The sequence below is a fragment of the Lagenorhynchus albirostris genome, chromosome 1 (genome assembly GCF_949774975.1).
Source record: "Lagenorhynchus albirostris chromosome 1, mLagAlb1.1, whole genome shotgun sequence".
Taxonomy (NCBI): Eukaryota; Metazoa; Chordata; class Mammalia; order Artiodactyla; family Delphinidae; genus Lagenorhynchus; species Lagenorhynchus albirostris.
In genome coordinates, this window is record NC_083095.1 from 21,051,271 (window position 1) to 21,078,371 (window position 27,101).

The following is a 27,101-nucleotide window of genomic DNA, read 5'->3' on the forward strand; positions in this document are numbered from 1 at the left end:
ATACATGGTGTACTGCTATAAAGTGTTTTTTTTTTAATTAATTTACTTTATTTTTGGCTGTGTTGGGTCTTTGTTGCTGCGCGTGGGCTTTTCTCTAGTTGTGGCGAGCAGGAGCTACTTTTCCTCGTGGTGCACGGGCTTCTCATTGTGGTGGCTTCTCTTGTTGCAGAGCACAAGCTCTAGGCATGCGGGCTTCAGAAGTTGCAGCATGCAGGCTAAGTAGTTGTGGCTCATGGCTCTAGAGCACAGGCTCAGTAGTTGTGTTGCATGGGCTTAGTTGCTCCATGGCATGTGGGATCTTCCCGGACCAGGGATCAAACCCATGTCCCCTGCATTGGCAGGCAAATTCTTAACCACTGCGCCACCAGGGAAGTCCTTTTCTCCCATTCTGAGGGTTGTCTTTTCATCTTGTTTATGGTTTCCTTTGCTGTGCAAAAGCTTTCAAGTTTCATTAGGTCCCATTTGTTTATTTTTATTTCCATTTCTCTAGGAGATGGGTCAAAAAGGATCTTGCTGTGATTTATGTCATACAGTGTTCTATGTTTTCCTCTAAGAGTTTTATAGTGTCTGGCCTTATATTTAGGTCTTTAATCCATTTTGAGTTTATTTTTGTATCTGGTGTTAGAGAGTGTTCTAATTTCATTCTTTTACTTGTAGCTCTCCAGTTTTCCCAGCACCAATTATTGAAGAGGATGTCTTTTCTCCACTATATATTCTTGCCTGCTTTATCAAAGATAAGGTGACCATATGTGCGTGGGTTTATCACTGGGCTTTCTATCCTGTTCCATTGATCTATATTTCTGTTTTTGTGCCAGTACCATACTGTCTTGATTACTGTAGCTTTGTAGTATAGTCTGAAGTCAGGGAGCCCAATTCCTCCAGCACCATTTTTCTTTCTCAAGATTGCTTGAGCTTTCAGAGTCTTTTGTGTTTCCATACAAATTGTGAAATTTTTTGTTCTAGTTCTGTGAAAAATGCCATTGGTAGTTTGATAGGGATTGCATTGAATCTGTAGATTGCTTTGCATATAGTCATTTTCACAATGTTAGTTCTTCCAATCCAAGAAGAGGGTAAATCTCTCCATCTGTTTGTATCATCTTTACTTTCTTTCATCAGTGTCTTATAGTTTTCTGCATACAGGTCTTTTGTCTCCTTAGGTAGGTTTATTCCTAGGTATTTTATTCTTTATGTTGCAATGGTAAGTGGGAGTGTTTCCTTAATTTCCCTTTCAGATTTTTATTGTGAGTATATAGGAATGCAAGAGATTTCTGTGCATTAATTTTGTATCCTGCTACATTACCAAATTCATTGATTAGCTCTAGTAGTTTTCTGGTAGCATCTTGAGGATTCTCTATGTATAGTATCATGTCATCTACAAACAATGACGGTTTTACTCCTTTCCAATTTGGGTTCCTTTTATTCCTTTTAATTCTCTGATTGCTGCGGCTAAAACCCAAAACTATGTTGAATAACAGTGGTGAGGGTGGACAACCCTGTCTTGTTCCTAATCTTAGTGGAAATGGTTTCAGTTTTTCACCATTGAGAACAATGTTGGCTGTGGGTTTCTCATATGGACTTTATTATATTCAGGTAAGCTCCCTCTATGCCTACTTTCTGGAGGGTTTTTATCATAAATTGGTGTTGAATTTTGTCGAAAGTTTTTCTGCATTTATTGAGATAATCAAAAGGTTTTTCTCCTTCAATTTGTTAATATCGTTTATCACATTGATTGATTTGCATATATTGAAGAATCCTTGCATTCCTGGGATAAATCCCACTTGATCATGGTGTATGATCCTTTCAATGTGCTGTTGGATTCTGTCTGCTAGTATTTTGTTGAGGATTTTTGCATCTATGTTCATCAGTAATATTGGCCTGTAGTTTTCTTTTTTGTGATATCTTTGTCTGGTGTTGCTATCAGGGTGATGGTAGCTTTGTAGAATGAGTTTGGGAGTGTTCCTCCCTCTCCTACATTTTGGAAGAGTTTGAGAAGGATAGGTGTTAGCTCTTCTCTAAATGTTTGATAGAATTCGCCTGTGAAGCCATCTGGTCGTGAACTTTTGTTTATTGGAAGATTTTTAATCACAGTTTCAATTTCAGTGCTTGTGATTGATCTGTTTATACTTTCTATTTCTTCCTTGTTCAGTCTTGGAAGGTTGTGCTTTTCTAAGAATTTGTCCATTTCTTCCAGGTTGTCCATTTTATTGGCATAGAGTTGCCTGTAGTAAACTCTCATGATCCTTTGTATTTCTGCAGTGTCAGTTGTTACTTCTTTTCCATTTCTAATTCTATTGATTTGAGTCTTCTCTCTTTTTTTCTTAATGAGTCTGGCTAATGGTTAATCAATTTTGTTTATCTTCTCAAAGAACCAGCTTTTAGTTTTATTGATCTTTGTTATCGTTTACTTCATTACTTTTTCATTTATTTCTGATCTGATCTTTATGATATATTTCCTTCAGCTAACTTTTGGGTTTTTTTGTTCTTTCTCTAATTGCTTTAGGTGTAAGGTTAGGCTGTTTATTTGAGGTTTTTCTTGTTTCTTGAGGTAGGATTGTATTGCTATTAACTTCTCTTAGAACTGCTTTTGCTGCATCCCATAGGTTTTGGGTTGTCGTGTTTTCATTGCCATTTGTTTATAGGTAATTCTTGATTTCCCCTTTGATTTCTTCAGTGATCTCTTGGTTATTTAGTAGTGCACTGTTTAGCCTCCATGTGTTTGTATTTTTTACAGGTATGTTACTTAATTGATATCTAGTCTCATAGCACTGTGGTTGGAAAAGATACTTGATATGATTTCAATTTTCTTAAATTTCCTATGGCTTGATTTGTGACCCAAGATATGATCTATCCTGGAGAATGTTCCATGAGCACTTGAGAAGAAAATGTATTCTGTTGTTTTTGGATGGAATGTCCTATAAATATCAATTAAGTCCATCTTGTTTAATGTATCATTTAAAGCTTGTGCTACCTTATTTATATTCATTTTGGATGATCTGTCCATTGGTGAAAGTGGAGTGTTTAAGCTCCCTATTATTATTGTGTTACTGTCAATTTTCCCTTTTATGGCTTTAGCATTTGCCTTATGTATTGAGGTGCTCCTATTTTGGAGGCATAAATATTTACAATTGTTATATCTTCTTCTTGGACTGATCCCTTGATCAATGTAGTGTCCTTCTTTTTCTCTTGTAATAGCCTTTATTTTAAAGTCTATTTTGTCTGATATGAGAATTGCTACTCCAGCTTTCTTTTGATTTCCATTTGCATGGAATATCTTTTTCCATCCCCTCACTTTCAGTCTGTATGTGTCCCTAGGTCTGAAATGGGTCTCTTGTAGACAGCATATATATGGGTCTTGTTTTTGTACCCATTCAGCCAGTCTATGTCTTTTGGTTGTAGCACTTAATCCATTTACATTTAAGGTAATCATGGATATGTATGTTCCTATTACCGTTTTCTTTATTGTTTTGGGTTTGTTATTGTAGGTCTTTTCCTTCTCTTGTTTTTCCTGCCTAGAGAAGTTCCTTTAGCATTTGTTGTTAAGCTGGTTCGGTGGTGCTGATTTCTCTTAGCTTTTGCTTGTCTGTGAAGGTTTTAAATTCTCCACTGACTCTGAATGTGATCCTTGCTGGATAGAGTAATCTTGAGTGTAGGTTTTTCCCTTTCATCACTTTAAATATGTCCTGCCACAGCCTTCTGGCTTGCACAGTTTCTGCTGAAAGATCAGCTGTTAGCCTTATGAGGCTCCCCTTGTATGTTATTTTTTGCTTTTCCCTTGCTGCTTTTAATATTTTTTCTTTTTATTTAATTTTGATAGTTTGATTAATATGTCTTCGTGTGTTTCTCCTTGGATTTACCCTGTATGGGACTCTCTGTGGTTCCTCAACCTGACTGGCTCTTTCCTTTTCCATGTTAGGGAAGTTTTCAACTATAAGAAATTATAAATATTTTCTCAGACCCTTTCTTTTTCTCGTCTTCTTCTGGGACCCCTATAAATTGAATGTTGGTGTATTTCATTTAATGTTGTCCCAGAGGTCTCTGAGACAGTCCTCAATTCTTTTCATTCTTTTTTCTTTATTCTTCTCTGCAATAGTTATTTCCACTATTTTATCTTCCAGATATCGCTTATCCATTCTTCTGCCTCATTTATTCTGCTATTGATTCCTTCTAGAGAATTTTTAATTTCATTTTTTTTTCATCATTGCTTGTTTGCTCTTTAGTTTGTCTAGGTCCTTGTTGAACATTTATTGTATTTTCTCCATTCTACTTCCAAGATTTTGGATCATCTTTACTATCATTACTCTGAATTCTTTTTCAGGTAGACTGCCTATTTCCTCTTCATTTGTTTGGTCTGGTGGGTTTTTACCTTGCTCCTGCATCTGCTGTGTATTTCTCTGTCTTCTCATTTTGCTTAACTTACTGTGTTTGGGGTCTCTGTTTCACAGGCTGCAGGTTCGTAGCCCCTGTTGTTTTTGGTGTCTGCCCCAGTGGGTAAGATTGGTTCAGTGGCTTGTGTAGGCTTCCTGGTGGAGGGGACTGGTGCCTGTGTTCTGGTGGATGAGGCTGGATCTAGTCTTTCTGGTGGGCAGGACTGTGTCTGGTGGTGTGTTTTGGGGTATCTGTGACATTATTATGATTTTAGGCAGCCTCTCTGCTAATGGTTGGGGTTGTGTTCCTGTCTTGCTAGTTGTTTGGCATAGGATGTCCAGCACTGTAGCTTGCTGGTCATTGAGTGGAGCTGGGTCTTAGCATTGAGATGGAGATCTCTGGGAGAGATTTTGCCTTTGATATTATGTGGGGCTGGGAGGTCTCTGGTGGACCAATGTCCTGAACTTGGCTCTTCCACCTCAGAGGCTCAGGCCTGACACACGGCTGGAGCACCAAGACCCTGTCAGCCATGTGGCTCAGAAGAAAATTGAGGAAAAAAAGAAATAAAAATAAAATAAAGTAAAATAAAGTTATTAAACAATTGTTAAATATTATTAAAAATAAAAATGTAATTAAAATAAGAAAGAAAGAAGAGAACAACCAAACCCAAAAAGAAATCCACCAATTATAAAAAGTGCTAAAATCTCTACTAAAAATACCCCCAACAACCGGACAGACAGAACCTTAGGACAAATGGTAAAACCAAAGGTATACAGACAAAATCACAGAAAGAAATATACACATACACACTCGCAAAAAGAGAAAAAGGAAAAAAATATATATATATATATAAAAAGGAAGAGAGCAACCAAATCAATAATCAAATCTACCAATGATAATAAGCTCTAAATAGTAAACTAAGATAAACATAAAACCAGAAACAAATTAGATGCAGAAAGTAAACCTCAAGTCTACAGCTGCTCCCAAATTCCACCACCTCAATTTGGGATGATTTGTTGTCTGTTCAGGTATTCCACAGATGCAGGATAAAAGTTCACTGTGGAGATTTAATCTGGTGCTCCTGAGGCTGCCCAATGAAATTTCTCTTTCTCTTCTTTGCTCGCACAGCTACCGGGGTTCAACTTTGGATTTGGCCCCACTTTTGCACGTAGGTCACCCTCTGGCACGTGTTCTTTGCCCAGAAAGGAGGGGGTTAAAGGAGCGGCTGATTAAGGGGCTCTGGCTCAATCAGGCTAGGGGGAGGAAGGGGTGCAGAATGTGGGGCGAGCCCGCGGTGGCAGAGGCCAACATGACATTGCAACAGCCTGAGGTGCACCGTGTGATCTCCCAGGGAAGTTGTCCCTGGATCACTGGACCCTGGCAGTGGCGGGCTGCACAGGCTCCTGGGAGGGGAGGTGTGGAGAGTGACCTGTGCTCGCACACAGGCTTCTTGGTGGCTGCAGTAGCAGCCTTAGCATCTCATGCCCATCTCTGTCATCCAGGCTGATAGCCGCAGCTCACGCCTGTCTCTGGAGCTTGTTTAGGCGGTGCTCTGAATCCCCTCTCCTGCACACCGTGAATCAATGGTCTCTTGCCTCTTTGGCAGTTCCAGACATTTTTCCAGACTCCCTCCCGGCTAGCTGTGGCGCACTAGCCCCCTTCAGGCTGTATTCACGCTGCCAACCCCAGTTCTCTCCCTGGAATCCGACCTCCGAAGCCTGAGCCTCAGCTTCCAGCCCCCGCCCACCCCGGCGGGTGAGCAGACAAGCCTCTCGGGATGGCTGGTCGGCAGCGATCCTCTATGCAGGTATCTCTCTGGTTTTCCCTCTGCACCCCTGTTGCTGTGCTCTCCTCCATGGCTCTGAAGCTTTCCCCCACGCCACCCCCATCTCCGCCCACGAAGGGGCTTCCTAGTGTGTGGAAACCTTTCCTCCTTCACAACTCCCTCCCAGAGGTGTGGGTCTCATCCCTATTCTTTTGTATCTGTTTTTACTTTTTTCTTTTGCCCTGCCCAGATACATGGGGAGTTTCTTGCCTTTTGGGAGGTCTGAGGTCTTCTGCCAGCGTTCAGTAGGTGTTCTGTAGGAGTTGTTCCAAATGTAGATATGTTTTTGATGTATTTGTGGGGAGGCAGGTGATCTCCACATCTTACTCCTCTGCCGTCTTGAAGGTCTCCCCTCTCCATAGGTTTTTTGTTTGTTTGTTTGTTTTGCGGTACACGGGCCTCTCACTGTTGTGGGCTCTCCCGTTGCAGAGCACAGGCTCCGGACGTGCAGGCTCAGCGGCCATGGCTCCCGGGCCGAGCTGCTCCATGGCATGTGGGATCTTCCTGGACCGGGGCACGAACCCATGTCCCCTGCATCAGCAGGTGGACTCTCAACCACTGCACCACCAGGGAAGCCCTCCATAGGTTTTTAAGGACTCTTTTACAAGCCTGTTTATGTTTTTGCTTCAATATAAATAAAGTCAAATACATAGCTGGAAAGTGAAAAAAAAAATCAATTGATCATTCCTGTATCTTGTTAAAGTTACACTTAACACCAGGACATGAGACAACATAGTCTCTAAAAAGAATATACGGAATATAATTTCACATTACATTGCTGTCTCATGCCATCATTATAACTGCTAATTATTATATGCTGTTGTATTGAACAAAAAGCTATTGCAATGAACTGATTTCTCCCTAAAGGGCCACATTACCATGTTCTACCATTTCGTGCATCTTTTTTTTATATTTGCGTACTGTCCTTTCATTGCTGATACTATGGTTTTCTCCCCAACACTGTACTAATATCTCTTTTGAAAAGCAGCCATGTGGTTTAGAGGAAGAGGCTGGCTTTGACCTTTCTCTCAGTTTCAGGGCGATGTCCAATCAGGGTAACTCCATTTCTTTTGCCCCCGTCATTGTTTCAGGCATGACACTGTTAGGGCTTGCCAGTATCCTGACCAAAAACATTGACTGGTTCAGATGTGGCAAAATCAGAAACAAGCTCCCTATGTGCACTGAATGTGAGCAAGGAAGCACACCAAACTGACACCAAACTTCTGGACTCTGAAAAACCAGCCTGAGGGTGAAACCAAACACAGTGTCATGGCGCTCGTAGGATTACAGAATTGACAACCTGATTGAACCATGACTGAAAGCCACCCTATTACTGGTTCCTAGTTACACAATTCAGTAAATTGTTTTACCTGGTTTGAGTTGGGTTTTTGGTGTTTACTTTCAAAATCATTGGTAGACCTTTCTCTCAATTAACTGCAAGTCCTTTCTCTGTCCTGCTCGTCACTGTGTTAGTCTAGCATCATTTTCTCACTGCATTTCATTCCTCACTTGGCCTTCTCTTTGCTGTAAATTGTAGAAAAGACTAGCCAAACTTGAAAATTAAGGTTTATTTTATATGTAACTTCTAGGATTATAGGAGAAAGTCCAAGACTTACTCTACTTTATGCCATGGAATAGTATGCGAGGCTGTGATAACTAATCTTCTCACCACTTGGAGGTCATTTCTGCACACCTCACTATATGTTCAAGAAGGCTGAACCACTGGATATCTAATTCCTAGATACATGGGAAGAGAGTGTACTTATTGATCCCTGCAAGAGTACATGTATGTGTGTGGCCTACAGAGAGATTTCTTACTGCCATATTCAGAAAACTGGAATAAATATAGCGGATTATTCCTCAAATGGTAGGCATTTTTCTTTCTTGGCATTTATTTGTTATTCATTGGACTCATTAAGAAGTCTGATGCTAAAACATTTGTAATAGCAAAAATTTCAAATTCAAAGCATATTGCTGAATTTTGATGCAGTGATACTTCTTTCAGACTTCACGTATTTTGTCAGAACATTGTTTTAATAAATTAACAACACCAGAAAAAAATGAGGGAAAAAGCTTGTCATCTTGGGCACTGTAATTCTTGATTCCTTCAAAGCCTGACATCCTAAGCATAACAATAGGAAAAGCTTGAATTTGAATGTCACCAATTCAAAGATGACCCCAGAAAAGAATTTCTCTCTCATGAGTTGAGATGTCAGAGTTCATCAGCATCAGCTTTGCTCATCAACCAAAAGTGTCAACTTCACTGAAACGTTCAATTTTCCCAAACAATATTCAACTTGATTTGTTTTTTGACTTCTCCCATAACATATATTCACCCTACACTTTGTTGCTATTCTTGTTGTTTTTGTAATCCTAAACTGCTAACCTTGGTAGTATCCTTTATGGTGTATTCATGCTCTTGGGTAGATACCTTGAGAGTGGGAACAATGCCCCTTTTTGTTTTTTGAAACACTGCTAGGAACTTCTAATGTAGAATTGTACCCAGTTAATTTCTCCTTCTGGGAACACTGGAGGATTACTATGTGTAATCCTCACTCATGTGAATATTTATAGTCAATAAAATGGAACTGGAATTGGTGTTGTCACTTTTTGGTTGAGAGAGTGAAGAAAATCTATGTGCAATTCTCCAGTTTCTCTTTCCTCACTGCCCTGAGCCAGGAAGTTGTGTATCCAGGTTATGTTGTAACTACAAGACAGTGGAGTTGCCATCCCCCTGGATCTCTGAAGAAGCCTCCTTATCTTGAGTAGCATGAGTGTAAATCTCTGTCCCATCAAGCCACTAATATTTGGAGTTTATTTTCTCAGCATAAGAATAGATTATCCTTATTAATACAATCATGTATATGAGAAATAATTACCAATAATTACCAATTTATAGTTTAATTGAATTTTAATTAAATCAGCCCTAATTACTATCTATCATTTTGAGCAAAGTAATCAGGCCAGCATATTTGATTCTTCCCTTTCCTTTAGTACAGGTATAACTATTTGTCCTGGGTGAAAGAATTCTTTGAAAAGCTCTATCCGAAGTTCTTAAACTGGGATCTCAGAAACCTTGAGACCTAAGTCTGTTGTCTTCTATGGGCTTCTACATCTATTTATTCTAATGGGGTAGCAGATCCTTATCCCTTTAACATGTTTTGAAGTGTCCAGAACCATGAATAAATAAGAACTTCTAGGTCAGATGAAACCAAAAATTTCTATAGAGAAGGACCTTAAAATCTTAACACATGCAAGACAACTGAATAGTTGAAAGGAGACTGTTTTTAGTCTAATACTCTACCATAAATACATTAAATAGTTAATTAAACTAATCAGATATTTCCTCACATCTCAAGAAAATTTTAAATATATATATATGAATGACTGCCTCTAACTTTTCAACATTCTTTGACCTCATTTACATTGATGAAAGAAAAAATGCAGACACTAAGAAAAATCTTTAAACCACTCATTTTGTAACAAACAAATCATGCTACGTTGTCATATAGTTGTATCATTGGACAAATATTTGTATAGTTCACACTATCTTGATGGAGTAGATTATCATGTTAATGCATAACCATTAAGAGATTGATACCCACCCACATCCTTGCAAGTTTTTACACCAATATGAGTCCCCTAGTAATCCATTTCAACTCTTTCTATATAATCACAAGCATTCAGTTACTGATAGGTTGTTGATTCACATCACCCAATGAATTTAGTCCCTATCACAACTTCCAAAAAGATTTGAAAATAATAACTCTGCTACAAAACACTCAAAGGCAGTGGTACCAGGAACTCTTGAATTGCCGTGATGTTGAAGCCACTCTCTTTCACTGAATATTTCAGGGAATAAATATATCAGGCTTTCTGAGTCATTTTCTCTTTTTGTTTCCTATTTTTAATCCCTACCAAAGGTATGTTCATAAACAGAAACAACAACAAAAATCTTCTGTCTCCTGGTTATCAGGTTCAAGTATATAAACCCTTGCCTGATTTCATAATGAATTTTTAGAATAATAGTGGCTATGACCTCAACTCTGCCTATCTCTGCCACACTCTGCTGGATCCAAACTTGTCTCAAGTCCATGACAGTCGGCCTAGAACCAGACTCTTTCCCAAATGAGCTCTTAGACTAGCAACATCTTTGAGGACCTCTACTGTGTGCCTCCTGCCCAGAACCTGTTCGTTTTCATCTAGCTTTTCCTTTCTTTAGACTTCACAAACTAGATGAACAACTACTTAGTCACAAAATTGTTCTATGAAAAATAAGTGCTTTATTTTCTTCTCATAACAATGAATTCACTTATTGGCCCACACAGTGAATGAATATATCAAGATTTTTAATATAGTTACCCATATGTGTGTGTTTTGTATTATATATAGTTGTCAGGTCATTAAGAACAAACACAATGTTATATTTATATCTCTCACAAGCTATAGTGCATTACCTTGCACACAGCATGTCTTTGATAAACATGTCCTGAATTTTAGTTACAGATTGGATGCGTGGTTGGATAAATAAACAAATGTTACCAAATCCATGGAAATAAGAAAGCAGTGTGTGATAATTGAAAAGATGTTGAATTTAGGAGGCTAACCTCAGATTTGCCACTAACTAGCATTAACTAGCCCAGAAATCTTACACAAGTTAGTTACCTCCTCTGGACTTCAGATTCATCATCTATAAAATAAGGTGCTAAGATTACGTGATCTTTTGTAACCCCACTGGTATTAAAATCTGTGATGGATAATAACCCATCAAGTTTAATACTATAATATTTCAAGTATCTCTCTCCTTTTCTTTTCATCAGTTGCCTTAAATATCTTTAAGTAACTATTTTTCTTTCACCAATAACCTTACTCAGGCTGAAACAGAAACCCTACAGAGGAAGATCAAGGAACAGTCCATAACTTTGATCTTTAATCTCTAGGTATAAAACAGCCCAAGGATAAGAGGCAAAGAAAGGCAATATCAGACTAGGCAACCTTGAGAAAATGGATGATCTGCAGGGGGGAAAATCTGGAGTTAACTATTTTGCAGAGAATTTCTGAACAAAAAGTTTTAGCTTTGAAGTGAAAGAAGTTGTATGGAAGAGGAAATAGATGATTCACCAAATGACAGACAGAAATGTGGTGATCAAATGGATTAGATATGTCTATATGCTGGAGAATCCATAACTGGAATAAGGCATTCTGAAAAGCCATAAGTAGAACACATTAAATTGTTTTCATTTTTATAGAATGGAGGAACTCATTTCCTGATACTATGGTCATGATGGAGATGGTAGGGAGTGGTAGTTAACAGCATGGGTTTGGGATTCAGACTAATCTAAGTTTGAATCTTGACTCTGACACATACCACTTAGATGACTTTCTAGCAAGTATCCCAGGGATCATTTTCCTCATTAGTAGTAGCTATGGCTACCTCACGGGGTTATGACCAGAATTAAATGAAGTGAAACTAGTATAGTCCTTAGCTCAGTGTCCAGCACAAGTGCTCAGTCATTATTAACTACTGTTAGACATGAGGAAGAAATTAAGTTATTCCTATAGTTTGAAGGTCTTTTGTTCCTGGGTGAGTATGGCCAAGTTAGACTGAATTTGGTTAGAAATGTACCAAAACCAGCCCAGGAGAGCTAGTCTCAATGTTGCTGGTAAAGAACTATGAAGTTGTAGGTCTAAGAAGCAAGATGGCAGAGGAAGTTCCCTGGGCTGAATTTGCATTTAAGCTAGGAATTAAAAGCAGTTTCAGAACTAGAGAGAATTGACAGTTGGGTTCTAAACTGGGGAATTTGCAAAAAGAAACCTCCCTTTTGTGTTTGGTCATTATTCTACCTGTCAAGCAGTAAACAACTGCTCTACTCAACCCAGTTTTAGATACCATAGACAAAGTCATCAATAGTTCTTGTTAGTTTTTATAGGTTAAGCACTGAGAACATTTGATATTATCTCTCAATTCTCTTTCTCTTTTTTAGCTTTTAGAGGATTAAGAGAGAAAGGGTGTGTGTGTGTAAACAGGCTGGGGTGGGGGTGTGTGGCAGCTTTTAAGCAACCAGAAACTGAAACACAAATCTAGTTGATAATTTTAAATATCCTCCCCACCAAAAAAAAAAACCCAAAAAACTTTAAAAGTGTATTGAAAAAATGTTTCATTATATTATATTCTAATTAAGACAGTGATTTACATGTTGATGACCAGGTGGGTACCCAGAAATTTAAAAACCCTTGTGGTACATTTTAAATGGTTTAAATCTATGTATATTTAAATTCTCAATATTAGTTGGTGTAATTTTAATTCCACTTAGAATATGGTGAGGGAAGAGACAAAATAAATATATAAGTAATAACACATCTAATTAAAATATCTTTTCTCTACTAATGGCATATTTTTGACATAGATATGATACTAGATTTGAAGTTGTTCCTTAATGTGTCTATAGGAGGAAAAGTATACATTTTAAAGATCTGTATAGAATCCCTAGAGTGATTTGGTTTCTAAAGCACATTTATATTTCATTTACTTATTTTCTCCTATACCCTAATGCTTCAAAATGCACATCTTCTGACTCCAAATTGTGTCACTCAAGTGCCAGATTCGAAAAGGAACAAGCAGCTCATGCAGCTCAATAACAAAAAAACAAACAACCCAATCCAAAAATGGGCAGAAGACCTAAAGAGACATTTCTCCAAAGAAGATATACCGATTGCCAACAAACACATGAAAGAATGCTCAACATCATTAATCATTAGAGAAATGCAAATCAAAACTACAATGAGGTATCATCTCACACTGGTCAGAATGGCCATCATCAAAAAATCTACAAACAATAAATGCTGGAGAGGGTGTGGAGAAAAGGGAACACTCTTGCACTGCTGGTGGGAATGTAAATTAATACATCCACTATGGAGAACAGTATGGAGGTTCCTTAAAAAACTACAAATAGAACTACCATATGACCCAGCAATCCCACTACTGGGCATATACCCTGAGAAAACCAAAATTCAAAAAGAGTCATGTACCAAAATGTTCATTGCAGCTCTATTTACAACAGCCCGGAGATGGAAACAACCTAAGTGTCCATCCTCGGATGAATGGATAAAGGAGATGTGGCACATATATACAATGGAATATTACTCAGCCATAAAAAGAAACAAAATTGAGCTATTTGTAATGAGGTGGATAGACCTAGAGTCTGTCATACAGAGTGAAGTAAGTCAGAAAGAGAAAGACAAATACCGTATGCTAACACATATATATGGAATTTAAGAAAAAAAAATGTCATGAAGAACCTATGGGTAAGACAGGAATAAAGACACAGACCTACTAGAGAATGGACTTGAGGATATAGGGAGGGGGAAGGGTAAGCTGTGACAAAGTGAGAAAGTGGCATGGACATATATACACTACCAAACGTAAGGTAGATAGCTAGTGGGAAGCAGCCGCATAGCACAGGGACATCAGCTCGGTGCTTTGTGACCGCCTGGAGGGGTGGCATAGGGAGGATGGGAGGGAGGCAGATGCAAGAGGGAAGCGATATGGAACATATGTATATGTATAACTGATTCACTTTGTTATAAAGCAGAAACTAACACACCATTGTAAAGCAATTATACTCCAATAGAGATGTTAAAAATAATAATAATAAAAAAATAAAGGAACAATGAATCATTCAATGTTAAAGAAACCTTGAAGTGAAATGTTCTGTCTTATTTTCACGTTTCTATATCCTGGTTTCACTAGAGAAAATGCCAGGAAAATAAAAAAGTAGAAATGAAAATGTCCTTATTTTCTTTTTTTTCTTAAATCTTTGTTCCTTGGGCTCTATCATACACTACTTGTAAGAAAAGTGCATCCACATTCAAAATAGATCTTCATGTTTAATATGGTGATGGAGAATTCTGTTTTCCTAAGACACTTATGATTTTTTTCAAACATTAAGCTCTTAGCAAATATGCTAAATGACAATGCAAATTCATTTATTTTGTTATCAGAATTTTTATTTCTTGAATGGAGCAAACAAAAAGTTTAGCCAAATTGATTTTATTTTGATAAATTAATACCTGTAGATGAATTGCCTTTCTCAAATTTCCAGACTTAGGGACAGTTGGATCAACATATTTATAATGTTAGAAGAAACCAGTGGCTTTGGCTTTGGCAAAACAAGTAAAGTTGAAAAACTAAAACTATAGACTCCAATTTCACAGAATTACAAAACTTTTCATCAGGAATTCTGCCACCCAGGAAGCACTAATTAAAGATCATTATAAGGACAGACAGCAAATGGACAAAATTATGCTAAAAAAAGATGTGGTAGGAACACCACTGAGAAAGCAGCCTCAGAAATGAACTAATTAGAACTATGGAAAGTGATAGGGATTTTAAAAATTATAACATTATTGTCAGATAAATGAGACAAAGAGTCATTCATTACATTTTTTAAAATACATTCTGAACTTCAACTTACCTTTTCTGTTTGAGCTAATAGAGCAATAAAATGTGACAGAAGAATAAATAATACAATTTGGAAGGTATAATTTTTTTTTTTTTTTTTTCGGTATGCGGGGCTCTCACTGTTGTGGGCTCTCCCATTGCCGAGCACAGGTTCCGGACACTCAGGCTCAGCGACCATGGCTCATGGGCCCAGCTGCTCTGCGGCATGTGGGATCTTCCCAGACCGGGGCACGAACCCGTGTCCCCTGCATTGGCAGGCGGACTCTCAACCACTGCACCACCAGGGAAGCCCGGAAGGTATAATTTTTTAAAAGATTTTTCTTAAAAGTAGATTTTTTTCTTACTTTACATTGAATTTTTAAATTACATTACAACTTTTGCCAGGTAAAAAATTTTTTAAATACTATTTTCACATTCCCATCACTTTGTCTTTCTCTACTCCTATTGGTCATTCTCTGTTTCTCTCTTCTCTCTCCAGCCACTTTCTGCTTCATTTCAAAATCTATTTAAGGCAGATATTTTTAATAAAGTGAATTAGTCATTGACATGACCAAATATATAAAAATAAAAATTTAATGGTTAACAGTCCTATTATCAACAGTAATGTAAGTAATGTCCAACTGGAAAATAAATGGTAAAGTTGTACGGTTTGATCGCTCTACTTGACTTTTTAGCCACTATTTGCTTTATTCTGAAATTTAGCCGTTATATAGGTCATCTTGTATATTAATTTTGCTCTACACTATTAATAAGACGTTAAGAGCAGATGATTCTGAAGAAAGATGCTTTTAAACTGTGCAATTTCCTTAAATTTATAAGTAGAGTCTCTCTCAGTGGCTACTCGAGGCAATAATATGAGCCGTTTCTGTCATCTTACTCTTCTTCATCTTCCCTTTTAATCTTTAATGACTTTTGTTTCATATATTTCTTTGGCTGAAATTTCTGTCTTAAGTATCTTAAGGTCCTTCGTATAAATAATTTGTTCCTAAGCACCCCTCAATTTTAATTTGCTTTGTGTCTTATTAAATAATATGTGTTTTGTAGTACTGAATAGAAAATATATCAGAGACTCAGCACCCTCAGAAACAAAGTCTTCTTAAAACTTGCTTAGACAAGTGACAATGCCTTAAAATTTAGCACAACTTCATTCTCAGGAACAGGACATAATATTCAAAAGAGGTTGATTAAGCTCCACTTCATAAATTATAGAGAGTTGGTCAAAGAACAGGACTATTAAATAATAGAAGATTTCACTAGAATTTTTGTCACTGATGTCTCATCAAATAACTTTGGTCAATACCCAGTTTGGTAATCATTCTGAAGATATTTAATCAATCGCTTTCAGTCTCCTTACTCAAAAATCCAAGGTTTTTTTGATGTTAGCTTGCCATTACTTATCTCCAAACTAGCAGTGTTATACTTTTGTTTCTTATCTGAAAGTTGTCTTTTTCACCATATAGCCATATTCAGTGCTTCATATTAAGATTAAAGGAGTTAATATTAATTGAGTCCCTGCTATATGCCTGGCACTAACTAGTTACTTTTAAAATGGTATAAAATTAAATAGTAAAAATCAGAACTCTACTTTCAGCATTGAAATCATGAAGGAGTTAGGTCACTCCCTTAAGAAGAAAACAGGTATAAAATGGATTGAAATTATTCAAAATAATCACTTCAAGAACTGAAAATGACCAAAGGCAGGCAACAAGTTGAGAGGTGTTTATTCATGAAAAATGGCTGTTTCATTGGTTAAGAAGGGTGAATTTGTGGTCTTTCCACGCTAGATTGTTCCCATCTCCAACTCAGAGGATGAAAATTACAGCCTCACTTGCCAGAGGTAGAAATTTGGTTCAAAGCCAAAGCACAGCAACTAGAAACCAAAAAAGAGTTTGGGACCAAGATAATCATAGAAAAGCTGAGATAAGCTCTACACATATCCCTGGGTGACTTCTAAACTATGCATGCAAGCCTTGGAGAAACATGAAACTTTGTTGCATCTTAAATGTATTCCTCAATCCACAGCTCAGGAGTGCAGAGGATAAAAGATAAAAAAGCTTTTGGTGTCTGAGAATAGCCTCTGTCTAAATCATTGGCTGACTGCTGAACTACACAGGCACAAAGTAGACCCCTAGGGACAAAGGCTAAAAAAAAGTGAGCAGAGACAGCAGTGGATACACACCACAGAAGTGAAGGATTTTACATTTGGAGATCAGGAAAGTTAACTGACTAGTAAAACAAACAAATAAAAACAGCAACTGTCAGAAGAACAAAATAGAATTGAGTCACTACAATGTATTATCTGGTGTCTAGTTTTCAACCAAAAATTACTAGATAAGCAGATAAATTAATAATTGTAACTCATAATCAGGAAAAAAAGTCACATATGTTGGATAAAATAGACAAATACTTCAAAGCAATCACTATAAATATGTCCCCAAAATTAAAAAAAAAACATATGTCCAAGGAATTAAAGGAAATGTGCTAATAATAAGCAGTAAATAGGGATCTCAAGAGAAATTAAAAGAATATAAAAGAACCAAGTAGGAATTCTAAAGCTGAAAAATGCAATAACTAAAAGTAAAAGTTCACTAGATGAATTTAATAGCAGCACTGAGATGATAGAAAAAAATTATTTGTGAACTTGAAAATACACCACAAGAAATTATTCAATTTGAAGAGTGGAAAAGGATTAAAGGAAAAAGAAGTCATCTAAAATAGAAGTTAGATCTTTCAGAAGATCACTAAAACTGAGAAATCTTTGGCTAGAATAAATATTTATCTAGCTAAATCTTTAGCTAGAAGAAGAAGAAATGAATGAACTACACATTACCAATATTAAGAATGGAAAAGAGGATATCAATACAAAGACTTCAGATTGTAAAAAGATAAGGGAATATTATAAACACTCCATGCCAAAAATCCTTTCACTTTATGTGAAATAAGTTCCTTTAAATACAAAATTACAAATATTAACTCAAGAAAAATAGAAAAAATGAGGACTACTATATCAATTAAATAAATAAAATTGGTTATTTAAAACCTTCTCCCTGAAAATAAAGGTCCAGATAGTTTCACTGGTAAATTCTATTATTTAAGGGAGAAATTATGCCAGTCCTGACCAAATTTCTACAAAAATAAGGAAGAAATCTTTGTGAATTTGTGTTATGAGGCTAATATTACACTGACAACCAAGCCAGGCAAAGGCATCATATGAAAACTACAGACTGACATCTTTCATAAACATAGATGTAAATATCCTTAACAAAATATTAGCAAATAAAATCCATCAATATATGAAAAAGATAATGCATTATGATCTAAAAGGTTGATCCCAGGAATGCAAGTTCATTTCAAATTAAAAATCAATCAATGTAATCTATCACATCAAAAGATACTTTTCTATGAATTACTTTCTCCCCTGACACATACTTCATTTCGTTTTCGGTCTTCTATGTAATTCTGCTTATTCTTATTTTATATATGAGGAATCAGAGATCAAAAAGCGTTCAATAACTGGCCAAACTTTACATATCATATAAAGGAAACAAGAATTTTAGCTCAGGTCTGCCTTATTTTAAATTGTTCTTTCTACTATGGACTCTATCTTCCACTGATGACCTGCAATAATACGAAAAATCTACACGGACAGATAAGAGGGTCTTGAGAGTTTTTTTTTTAATAAATTGCTTGTGTTCCCTCCAGTAGTACCTTTGCCAACATCCTTTATATTCTGGGTAATAAACACTTAATCCAAAGCAGTATGTTCCATGCTGTTGGACCCATAATAACTGCTCTACTTCCCTTGCATAGCACCAGATGCCCAGACTCCAGTCTCAGTAATAGTTTTGTAACCTATGAATATGAAACATTAGATACATAAAAGTTCCCCATGTTCCATTTGGTTAAAAAAAGACTGTCGCCCTATCTGTGGTCCAAGGAAAAATGAACATACAAATGGCTTGAGTCCTGCTTCAGAGGATGCTTTCTTTTTTCCACAAATAAAATCATCAAGGCAGCTCCAGTGAGCTTGTACATGTAATTAAAACCCATAACTTGAGAAAATAAAATGTCCTTTTATATATAAATACCCGTGAATACTCTTGCACTGAATCTATAAGATCTTTTGAAGTATTAAATAGAAGTATCATGAACAACAACAAGAAAAATTCACAACATGAGAGCATTTGGGACATGGGAGTAAACCTTGTGGGAAATCCAGATTAAAGATATTCTTTAGAAATGCCTTCAAAAGCACTTTTTTAAAAAAAATACCAATACCAAAATATATGAAATTCTTTAATATTTAAAAAAGTTATTAACACCAAGCCTTCAGATTTAGACATCCACACTCTAAACAACATCACTCCTTTCTCTAGAACACATTTCAAGTCTTGTTCTCACTTTCCCAGATTCTACATGGACTTTCAAACTCTCTTCTGTAAATATCATTATGTAGTTAATATCTAGAAATATAGAAGAATACAACTATCATGTCTGTCTGTTTATAAGAACAGGCCCATCTACTTATATAATATCATAACACACACATATATGTTCATATATATATATATATATATATACACACATACATATATACAGGCAATTTCATTATTTTCTTTATTGGTATTTTCTGTTGTTCAATATTTCTGTTCCTGGGTTTCTATACTGGCATTCTAGGACTTTTTCCTTCCTCCTTATTGAATAGCTTATGGTTATGCCTAGAAAAGATGCCCGTATATAGATGTAAGAGTGATGAAGGTGAGCATATTGGAATGAGATGTAAAGGAAGACTTTCTACAGGTTATTATGTCTCGAATCTGAGAATTAATGTCTAAATTGTGGTTGGAAATATAGTTGGATTCTTAAGAACCATGAATTGCTGGTTAAAAATATGAGTTCTCTGGGCTTCCCTGGTGGCGCAGTGGTTGAGAGTCCACTGCCCGATGCAGGGGACACGGGTTCGTGCCCCGGTCCGGGAAGATCCCACATGCCGCGGAGCGGCTGGGCCCGTGAGCCATGGCCGCTGAGCCTGCACGTACGGAGCCTGTGCTCCGCAATGGGAGAGCCCACAACAGTGAGAGGCCCACGTACCGCAAAAAAAAAAAGAAAAAAAAAGAGTTATCTGCCTCCATCAATGAGTGGATTCCAAGAGGAACCTACATTTTTAACAAGTATTCCTAATGATTTGGATATATATAGCATGATACTCTTTGGCACCAAACTATAATTTGGAGAAGGGTTCAGATTTTTATAGAGGTTACACTTTCCTTAGGTGTTTTTAGAGGGACTATAATTGCTGGCCATGAGGCAGTGACTCAACAAAAGATATGGTCTTGTGGAAGGTAACTGTCAGGATATACGAACTTCTAGAAATAAATCTCAGAGGGACAGTTTAGTATTATTTAGTCTATAAATTACCAAAGGAGGTACAACTATTGGAATTCTGCTTTCATATCCAAGCAAGGCTTCCCTGGGGAAAAAAAACTACCCTCACGTGCTTACACACATTCCCCTCAACTAATAATGATACTCTGCAGGCAATCCACCCTCCGGAAACGTCTCCAAAATCCCAATACATTCACACAATTATTTTAAAGCCCAGCTCAAGAATCACCTGTTAAAGTCTTCTTTAAACATAGTAGAGTGGTTAATTTCTGTATTGTGATGTCTTAAATTGAAAATTATAGGAGTCCAAACTCAAATGGTTCAGACAATGAAGGTAGGAAAGGTGCCAAGCAAATCAAAATAAGAGGCAGAGAGTAAAAGAAAAAGTATTATCTGGCTTCCTTGACTTTATATTTTCTATGGCCAAACAGAAAAAGGAAGATAATTTCTGAGGAAAATTGACCATACTTTTTATTTATAATACATTCACAGAAATGTGGAATTGAACATTTGCATTTATTTACACCAGCTTCTATCATTCCTTCCTTTAGTCATCATCATCTCTCTGGTATTACTCTCATCTCACAGCAATGATTCCCCCTCCATTCATTTTTGCTAGCTAATGTTAATGTGTGGCTTGAGATACTAAGCAGGTTCTCTGTATACTGCATGGCTCCAAATCTGTTGTGAATAAAGAGAGGATGGAAGTGCATGGACCAAATGTGTGGGTCAAATTGGCTCATCTCAAGAGTGCAATGGTTTCCCATTCAGTTAGTGGTCATATTGAGTCTAGCAGTTACCAGATCCTCAGGTGCCATATCACATTAATGCAAAAAGCATCCATCTGGTCTGAACCATGTTGTCATATTTCATATAAGCCATTCCTTTCTATTTTGCAAATATTCCAATAAAGGTGTCAGACTCAGTTACGGAAATCAAGTATAAGCATATATCATCAATGCAAATATAAAATCAAATCAGTGTTAGGTCTTCAATAGGTTAAACCTCTGTCGAGTCTAATTACAGCTCCTTCAAACATCCTTTCATTGGAGAACCCTCGGTGTTGCTAGAAAGGTAGCAGGGATCTTGCTGCAGACATTGCAGTTCCCAAGGATGAAGAGCTGATATTTTTGTCAGTGTTGTATGTAATGGTAGCATCTGCTTCTTAAGCAAATCCATTCGGTTATTTAAGACCTTCTTTAATAATTAGACCCATTTAATCATTCAAAACTATTAGAGCTATGCATTTTAATATGAGCTAAGCAGAATAATAGAAATGACTACCCAAGTGACTACTACTTTGGTTCTACTGGTCTGCCCTTCAAATATATCAAAGCCAAGGACTAAAATTTAGTTTAATTACTTTTGAAAGACTTCTTGGTGCTACAATCTCATCCTTCATCACTGGGAGTCTTAAACTTCCTCTAGTCATTTTGACTAATTCCAATCTTGGCACAAGTGATGTTTAATTTTCTCTCGTTCATTCTTTTTTTTTTTTTTTTTTTTTTTTTTAACCAATTTACTGGTTTAGCGCAGGTTCTCTTATTGGTGATGAGTTGATGCTGGAAACTTCTGGCTTACAAAAGCCAATTGTTTAAAATTTAGGATTTATTCAGCCAGTTTTAAAACCAGAGGTAGCTGAAATTGGCTAAGGTGAGAGTATTTACACCACAGAAACCGCCAAGCACTGCAAATCAGAACTCTTCTTTTCCAGAGAACTGGTTTACAAGCACATTCATAACTGTAATAGAGAGAAATGTGATGCCAGCCACATCATGTTATCTTCTTTTTTTTTTTTTTTTTTCAGTACGCGGGCCTCTCACTGTTGTGGCCTCTTCCGTTGCGGAGCACAGGCTCCAGACGCGCAGGCTTAGCAGCCATGGCTCACGGGCCTAGCTGCTCCGCAGCATGTGGGATCCTCCCAGACCGGGGCACGAACCTGTGTCCCCTGCATCGGCAGGCAGACTCTCAACCACTGCATCACCAGGGCAGCCCATGTTATCTTCTAATCTTTAGGAAGCTTCCCATTGGCAGTTTCTACTGACAGACGTTTCTGTAGGCTCTTCTTTAAGACCTGGATGACAAATTCTGTTTTATATGATGTTATCTCCTCCTCTCCAAAGTTTCAGATATTTGTACCACCACAGTGGTACCTCAAGTACAATCAATATTTAAACAGCACGACAACCTATGTGATGGTCTAGTATGAAAAAATGTCTGGAGTGTATGACTGTAAATAACTAGATGAACCGAATTCTCTTTTGCTATACCATAAGAAGAGTATTGCATTAGTAGGAGGAAAAGAATGTGACTGAAACTGAGCCAAACAGACAAATGGAGAACAAAGTGACATCATGATGGATCACATCTTAAGAGAGCAAAAAAAGAAAAAAGTTTTATTTCTATAAAGAGACACTAAAATCTGCTTCTCAGCTTCCTTGAATTCAGAACCAATTTCTAACACGTGATATCACAAGACCTGCTGTCATCTCTGAGACTCCCTTCTCCATTAATGCCATCTGTATCCCTACTATCAACCCTCAGGACTTTAGTTCACTTTCATGAGTATTTCTTCCTTGCAACTGAAAGGCCTAATTAACAAAAAAAACAGACTATTCATAATCTATAAACTATACTGGGTGTACATTACAAATTACCCAATAAGGGTAATAGATTACAGACCTTTTCTTCTAAAATTCCAGAAGCTGGGCACTGATTCTGTAGCCTTCCCAACTCTACCACCAGTGGTTGGGTATCCTGCCTGTTAACCCAATTCCTTGGGTAACCCAGAACTACATCTTTCAGTGATATAAATCTCTAACATGCAGTCTGAAATATCCTATGCCAATTGGCTTTTCCCCATGACCCCCACTGATCATTTGCTCCATGCCTGAATTTTAAGATTCTTTAGAAATCCTAAAACATCTTTAACATCCAGGCATGTACTTCATAAGGTTCAGGAAATTATTTGCAAAATGTTACATAAATGCTGAATGCAAACATTTTAAGGAAAAATTTTCCATAACTTTCAAAAGGTTCTCAGAAGGATTCATGACCCTGTAAAAAGTTTATGAGTGACTGCCATATATTCTATATTGTTTTCAGACTTTGTTTTCATTAGGGTAAAGCTAACACCTTTAACAAATAGTGTCAGCCAATAGGAGATTATTTATTGTTCATGTAAAAATATGGGGCCAGTAAATAGGTGGCCAGAAAAGTCTTTTTTAATGACATCATCCAAAGATACAAACGGATGGAAGCTTTGCCATCTTCAGGATATGTCTTCCAAAGTTTTCCCGTAAGTTATCTCTATTCCAATCAGTCATAATGAGAATAAGGAGGAGTTCATATGAAAGATTATAAACCAAGACTGTTAGTGGTGCATATTATTTCCATACCACAGTCTAGAACGCAGTCATATGCCATGTGGGTTTTGAGGGACACCTAATTCCTAACCTAGCTTAAGTAAGTCTATTTGTGCTTTCCCTTAACTTTTAAACTTTTTTTAAAAAAATATTTTATTTATTTTTGTCTGCTATGGGCCTTTGCTGCTGCGCACAGACTTTCTCCAGTTGCGGCATGTGGTGGCTACTCTTCGTTGGTGTGCACAGGCTTCTCATTGTAGTGTCTTCTCTTGTTGTGGAGCACAGGCTCTAGGTATGCAGGCTTCAGTAGTTGTGGCACACAGGCTCAGTAGTTATGGCTCGCGGGCTCTAGAACACAGGCTCAGTAGTTGTGGCACACGGGCTTAGTTGCTCCATGGCATGCGGGATCTTCCTGGACCAGGGCTTGAACCCATGTCCCCTGCACTGGCAGGTGGATTCTTAACTACTGCGCCACCATGGAAGCCCTCCCTTAACTTTTACATTTTGATGATTTACCTAGTTTAATGTCTTCTAAATGGAATCAATTCACTGTATCCTCTACAATAAAAGATCTCTTGACCTTGGATAATGTTTCCTTGTTCAGACTGTCAAATTATGTTGACATGCTTCAATTCCAAATCTAGTCACTCCTCAATCTCCCCTCACAGTCACATGAGACTCCTGTAAAAGATGTATTAGCACCTCATTTGGGGTAACTAGTTCTACTTAACTCAAACTCTGGTTAATATTCATTTTAGGCCTGTAAAACAATATTTACAGCTTTACTAAATTTGAATTGTAGATATTCCTAAATAAGGTATTAATGATTAGGTAATTATGAAGACAAGACATGCCTCATCTTCACACATGACTCACTGGTATTTCATATAGAGAACAATAATGCATTCTCACCCTTCTTTACCCTACTCAAGAAAGTACGCAACAACCCTTTCACCCAAACAACATCCATATTCATTAGCTGCTCAGAGTGTGAGCACATACGGTAAGACTTGAAGGCAATCTCACCACAGAAGTCAGAAAACGGAATTAAAGAGAAAAAAACTAATGAGTATGGGGTTCAAAAAAAGTTTCTCTTTAATGTGCATCAAGCAGTTTTGTGTAATGCAAGTAACTGCAGGAATCTGCTATTTAGCAGTGATGGGTCATGCACAAACTGGGCTTCTCCTGATCCCCTGATGGGCTAGCAGCATGTGCTCAGTACCAGTCATCTGCCAACATGTGAAGGATGCTAACAGATTTCCCTATAATGAGCTCAGCGGACGGGAGTGCTAGTTAAAGGAGAAGGTCAAAGATTCATGTTTGTTTAGTTTCATCCAGCATGTCCCTGTCTTCCTCGGATGTGCAGAAGTTAGCTTTATCTTGCTTGCTACTGCTTCATGCTAAATTAGCCAACCTGTCAAATGGGATCAAGGTAAAAAGGTTGCAGCAGCTAAAAAATTACAAAAAGTAGATAGAACAATATACAGAAAACTGTATCATCTACATACATTAGCACAAGTCCTCATTTTTCATTCTTTAATGAAGTTAGGATGAGCCTTAAAGATATAGTACTCTGAGAAAGTGAACATTATATTAAAAATAAAATATTCCCCAAAGGCATAACTCTAGTGTCCAGCCTAAAAGCACATCATGCCCTTAAGTGCATCATTATTTTTCACCAGTAAATAAATGTGAGGTGAGCTCACGAACACGTCCAAAGTGGCAACATTTTTGTTGAACTGAAAGATAGCTCAGCCAAGATTCAAAAATGAAAAGACGCAATAGTAAAAATCTGAATGAATATATCATGTCAGGTTCAGTTCTGTTAAGTCTTCATTTAACACATTCTTATTCCAATTATTAATGACCTACCTCAAATAACCTTTCTCAGCAGCCCTGCCCCCATCACTGCATGTACCCAAAAAAAAAAAAAAAACTTTCTAAAAATGTCACTGCAGAGTTCCCCTCTCCTGATATTCCTCCATTTTGCTCCTATATTATATATGGCTTCTCCTATAACAGTCAGAGTCTCAGCAGACACAGACTAGTACTCAAATGACACAAGAGACCTAACAATACATTTGCAAAGATGTGGGAAAGGTTAATGAAACCAGAAATAGATGATGAGGATGCAAAGATTAGTCACAGTGAGGCATCACTAGCACCCAAAGGCACAGAATAGCAAGGAGGGCAGAGAACTTTACTGTAACATTGAGAGCTTGCAATGGAAAGTGGTCGTCCTACAAGAACTGTAGTTATGGAGGAAACACACATCACCAGAAAGCACAGTCCAGATATGGAGGGAGTAGAAAAGAAAAGCCCTGACTTCTCTCTTCCCACTTTCCAATCTTCTACTGGTGACTCACTTCGGCCAAGCCCAACTATGAGGCAGAAGGCAAGATGACTCAGAGCCCAGGGAGAACCTCTGAGTGAGGAAGTAGGGCAGACAGGGAAGGGAGTGGGTGAATTTAGGGAGGAGAGTAGCAAACGGAATAACCACATGGCAGATCTTCTTTGTGGGATTCCCTGAGATCAAACTGTGTTTTCTTTTCATTGGATGCTCAGTATTTAGCAGCATCTAGTGCACAGTATTTGCTCAACAACCACTGAACAAATAACCAGCTGAGCTTGACATGATAAAGATTTTTATGTCAATGCCAATTATGTTACTCCACTATATCACTGTGACCCAGGCTAACTTGTTCAACTTCTAGGTCCAGCTGTCAGAAAAGATGGACCACTCATGAGACCTTAAGCCTTAGGCTCATGCTATCTTAGAGCCTAGCCCTGAGCTGATCTACATTCTCTTCAAGGCAGCTCCCTGATTTTTAATGTTAAAGTATCCAACAGCTCTTACAAACAAGGCCAGGCTACCTTCATATAATTCTCAGCGTTCTGTATGATGCCTGCGATAGAGAGAATAGAATATATGTGATTCATCATCATTTACTGAAAACTATTCTCTAAACAACTGATATTGCTTACATAATATAGAATCAATCGTCACTTCTCTCACCCTAAAAAAGGAATCCTTACTGTACAGTTACTCCATAACTATGTGATAGGTAAGGTGACACAAAACTCTCTTTCATCTCTTCCCTCTTTCTTCAATGGTGTCATGATTCTTGTAATTGAATCAATTGTCTTTTGGAGGCTGAACCACAAACTGGTTCAATTTTTCAAATTGTGAGCCATTAGCAGATAGTGAAATCAATTGGGTTGACCATGACTAGCATTCTTTAACGAGAAAGTATAGGATAGGACAAAAATGAATAGAACAAAAGAGACAAAACAGAATGTACTGCAGATAATAAGGTAGCCGTGGTCATTATGAACTATGTGTTTGTGTGTATACATGTATTTTGTATGATAAAAAGATGTTCGAAAGCCAGTGTACTACATGAATGTTCTTTTTAAAAGTATCAATAACACAAAAGGGTCATTTCTGACGCATCCTTCTAAAATGGAAGGTTCAATAACATATCTTGTTTGTATCCTCTTTTTAGATACTCACATTCAGTATATACATAATTCTTTGATTAATAAGAATGAAAAGGAGCTCTTCCTTATAATTAACCTAAACGTTCCTGCTGCAGATGAACACTGTTCTTATGGTACCACCATCAGTGTATAAGGATTTTCCATATAATTCCCTTTCATATTGAAGACAGTTTTTAAGTCTTCAGTTTTGTGGCCTTAT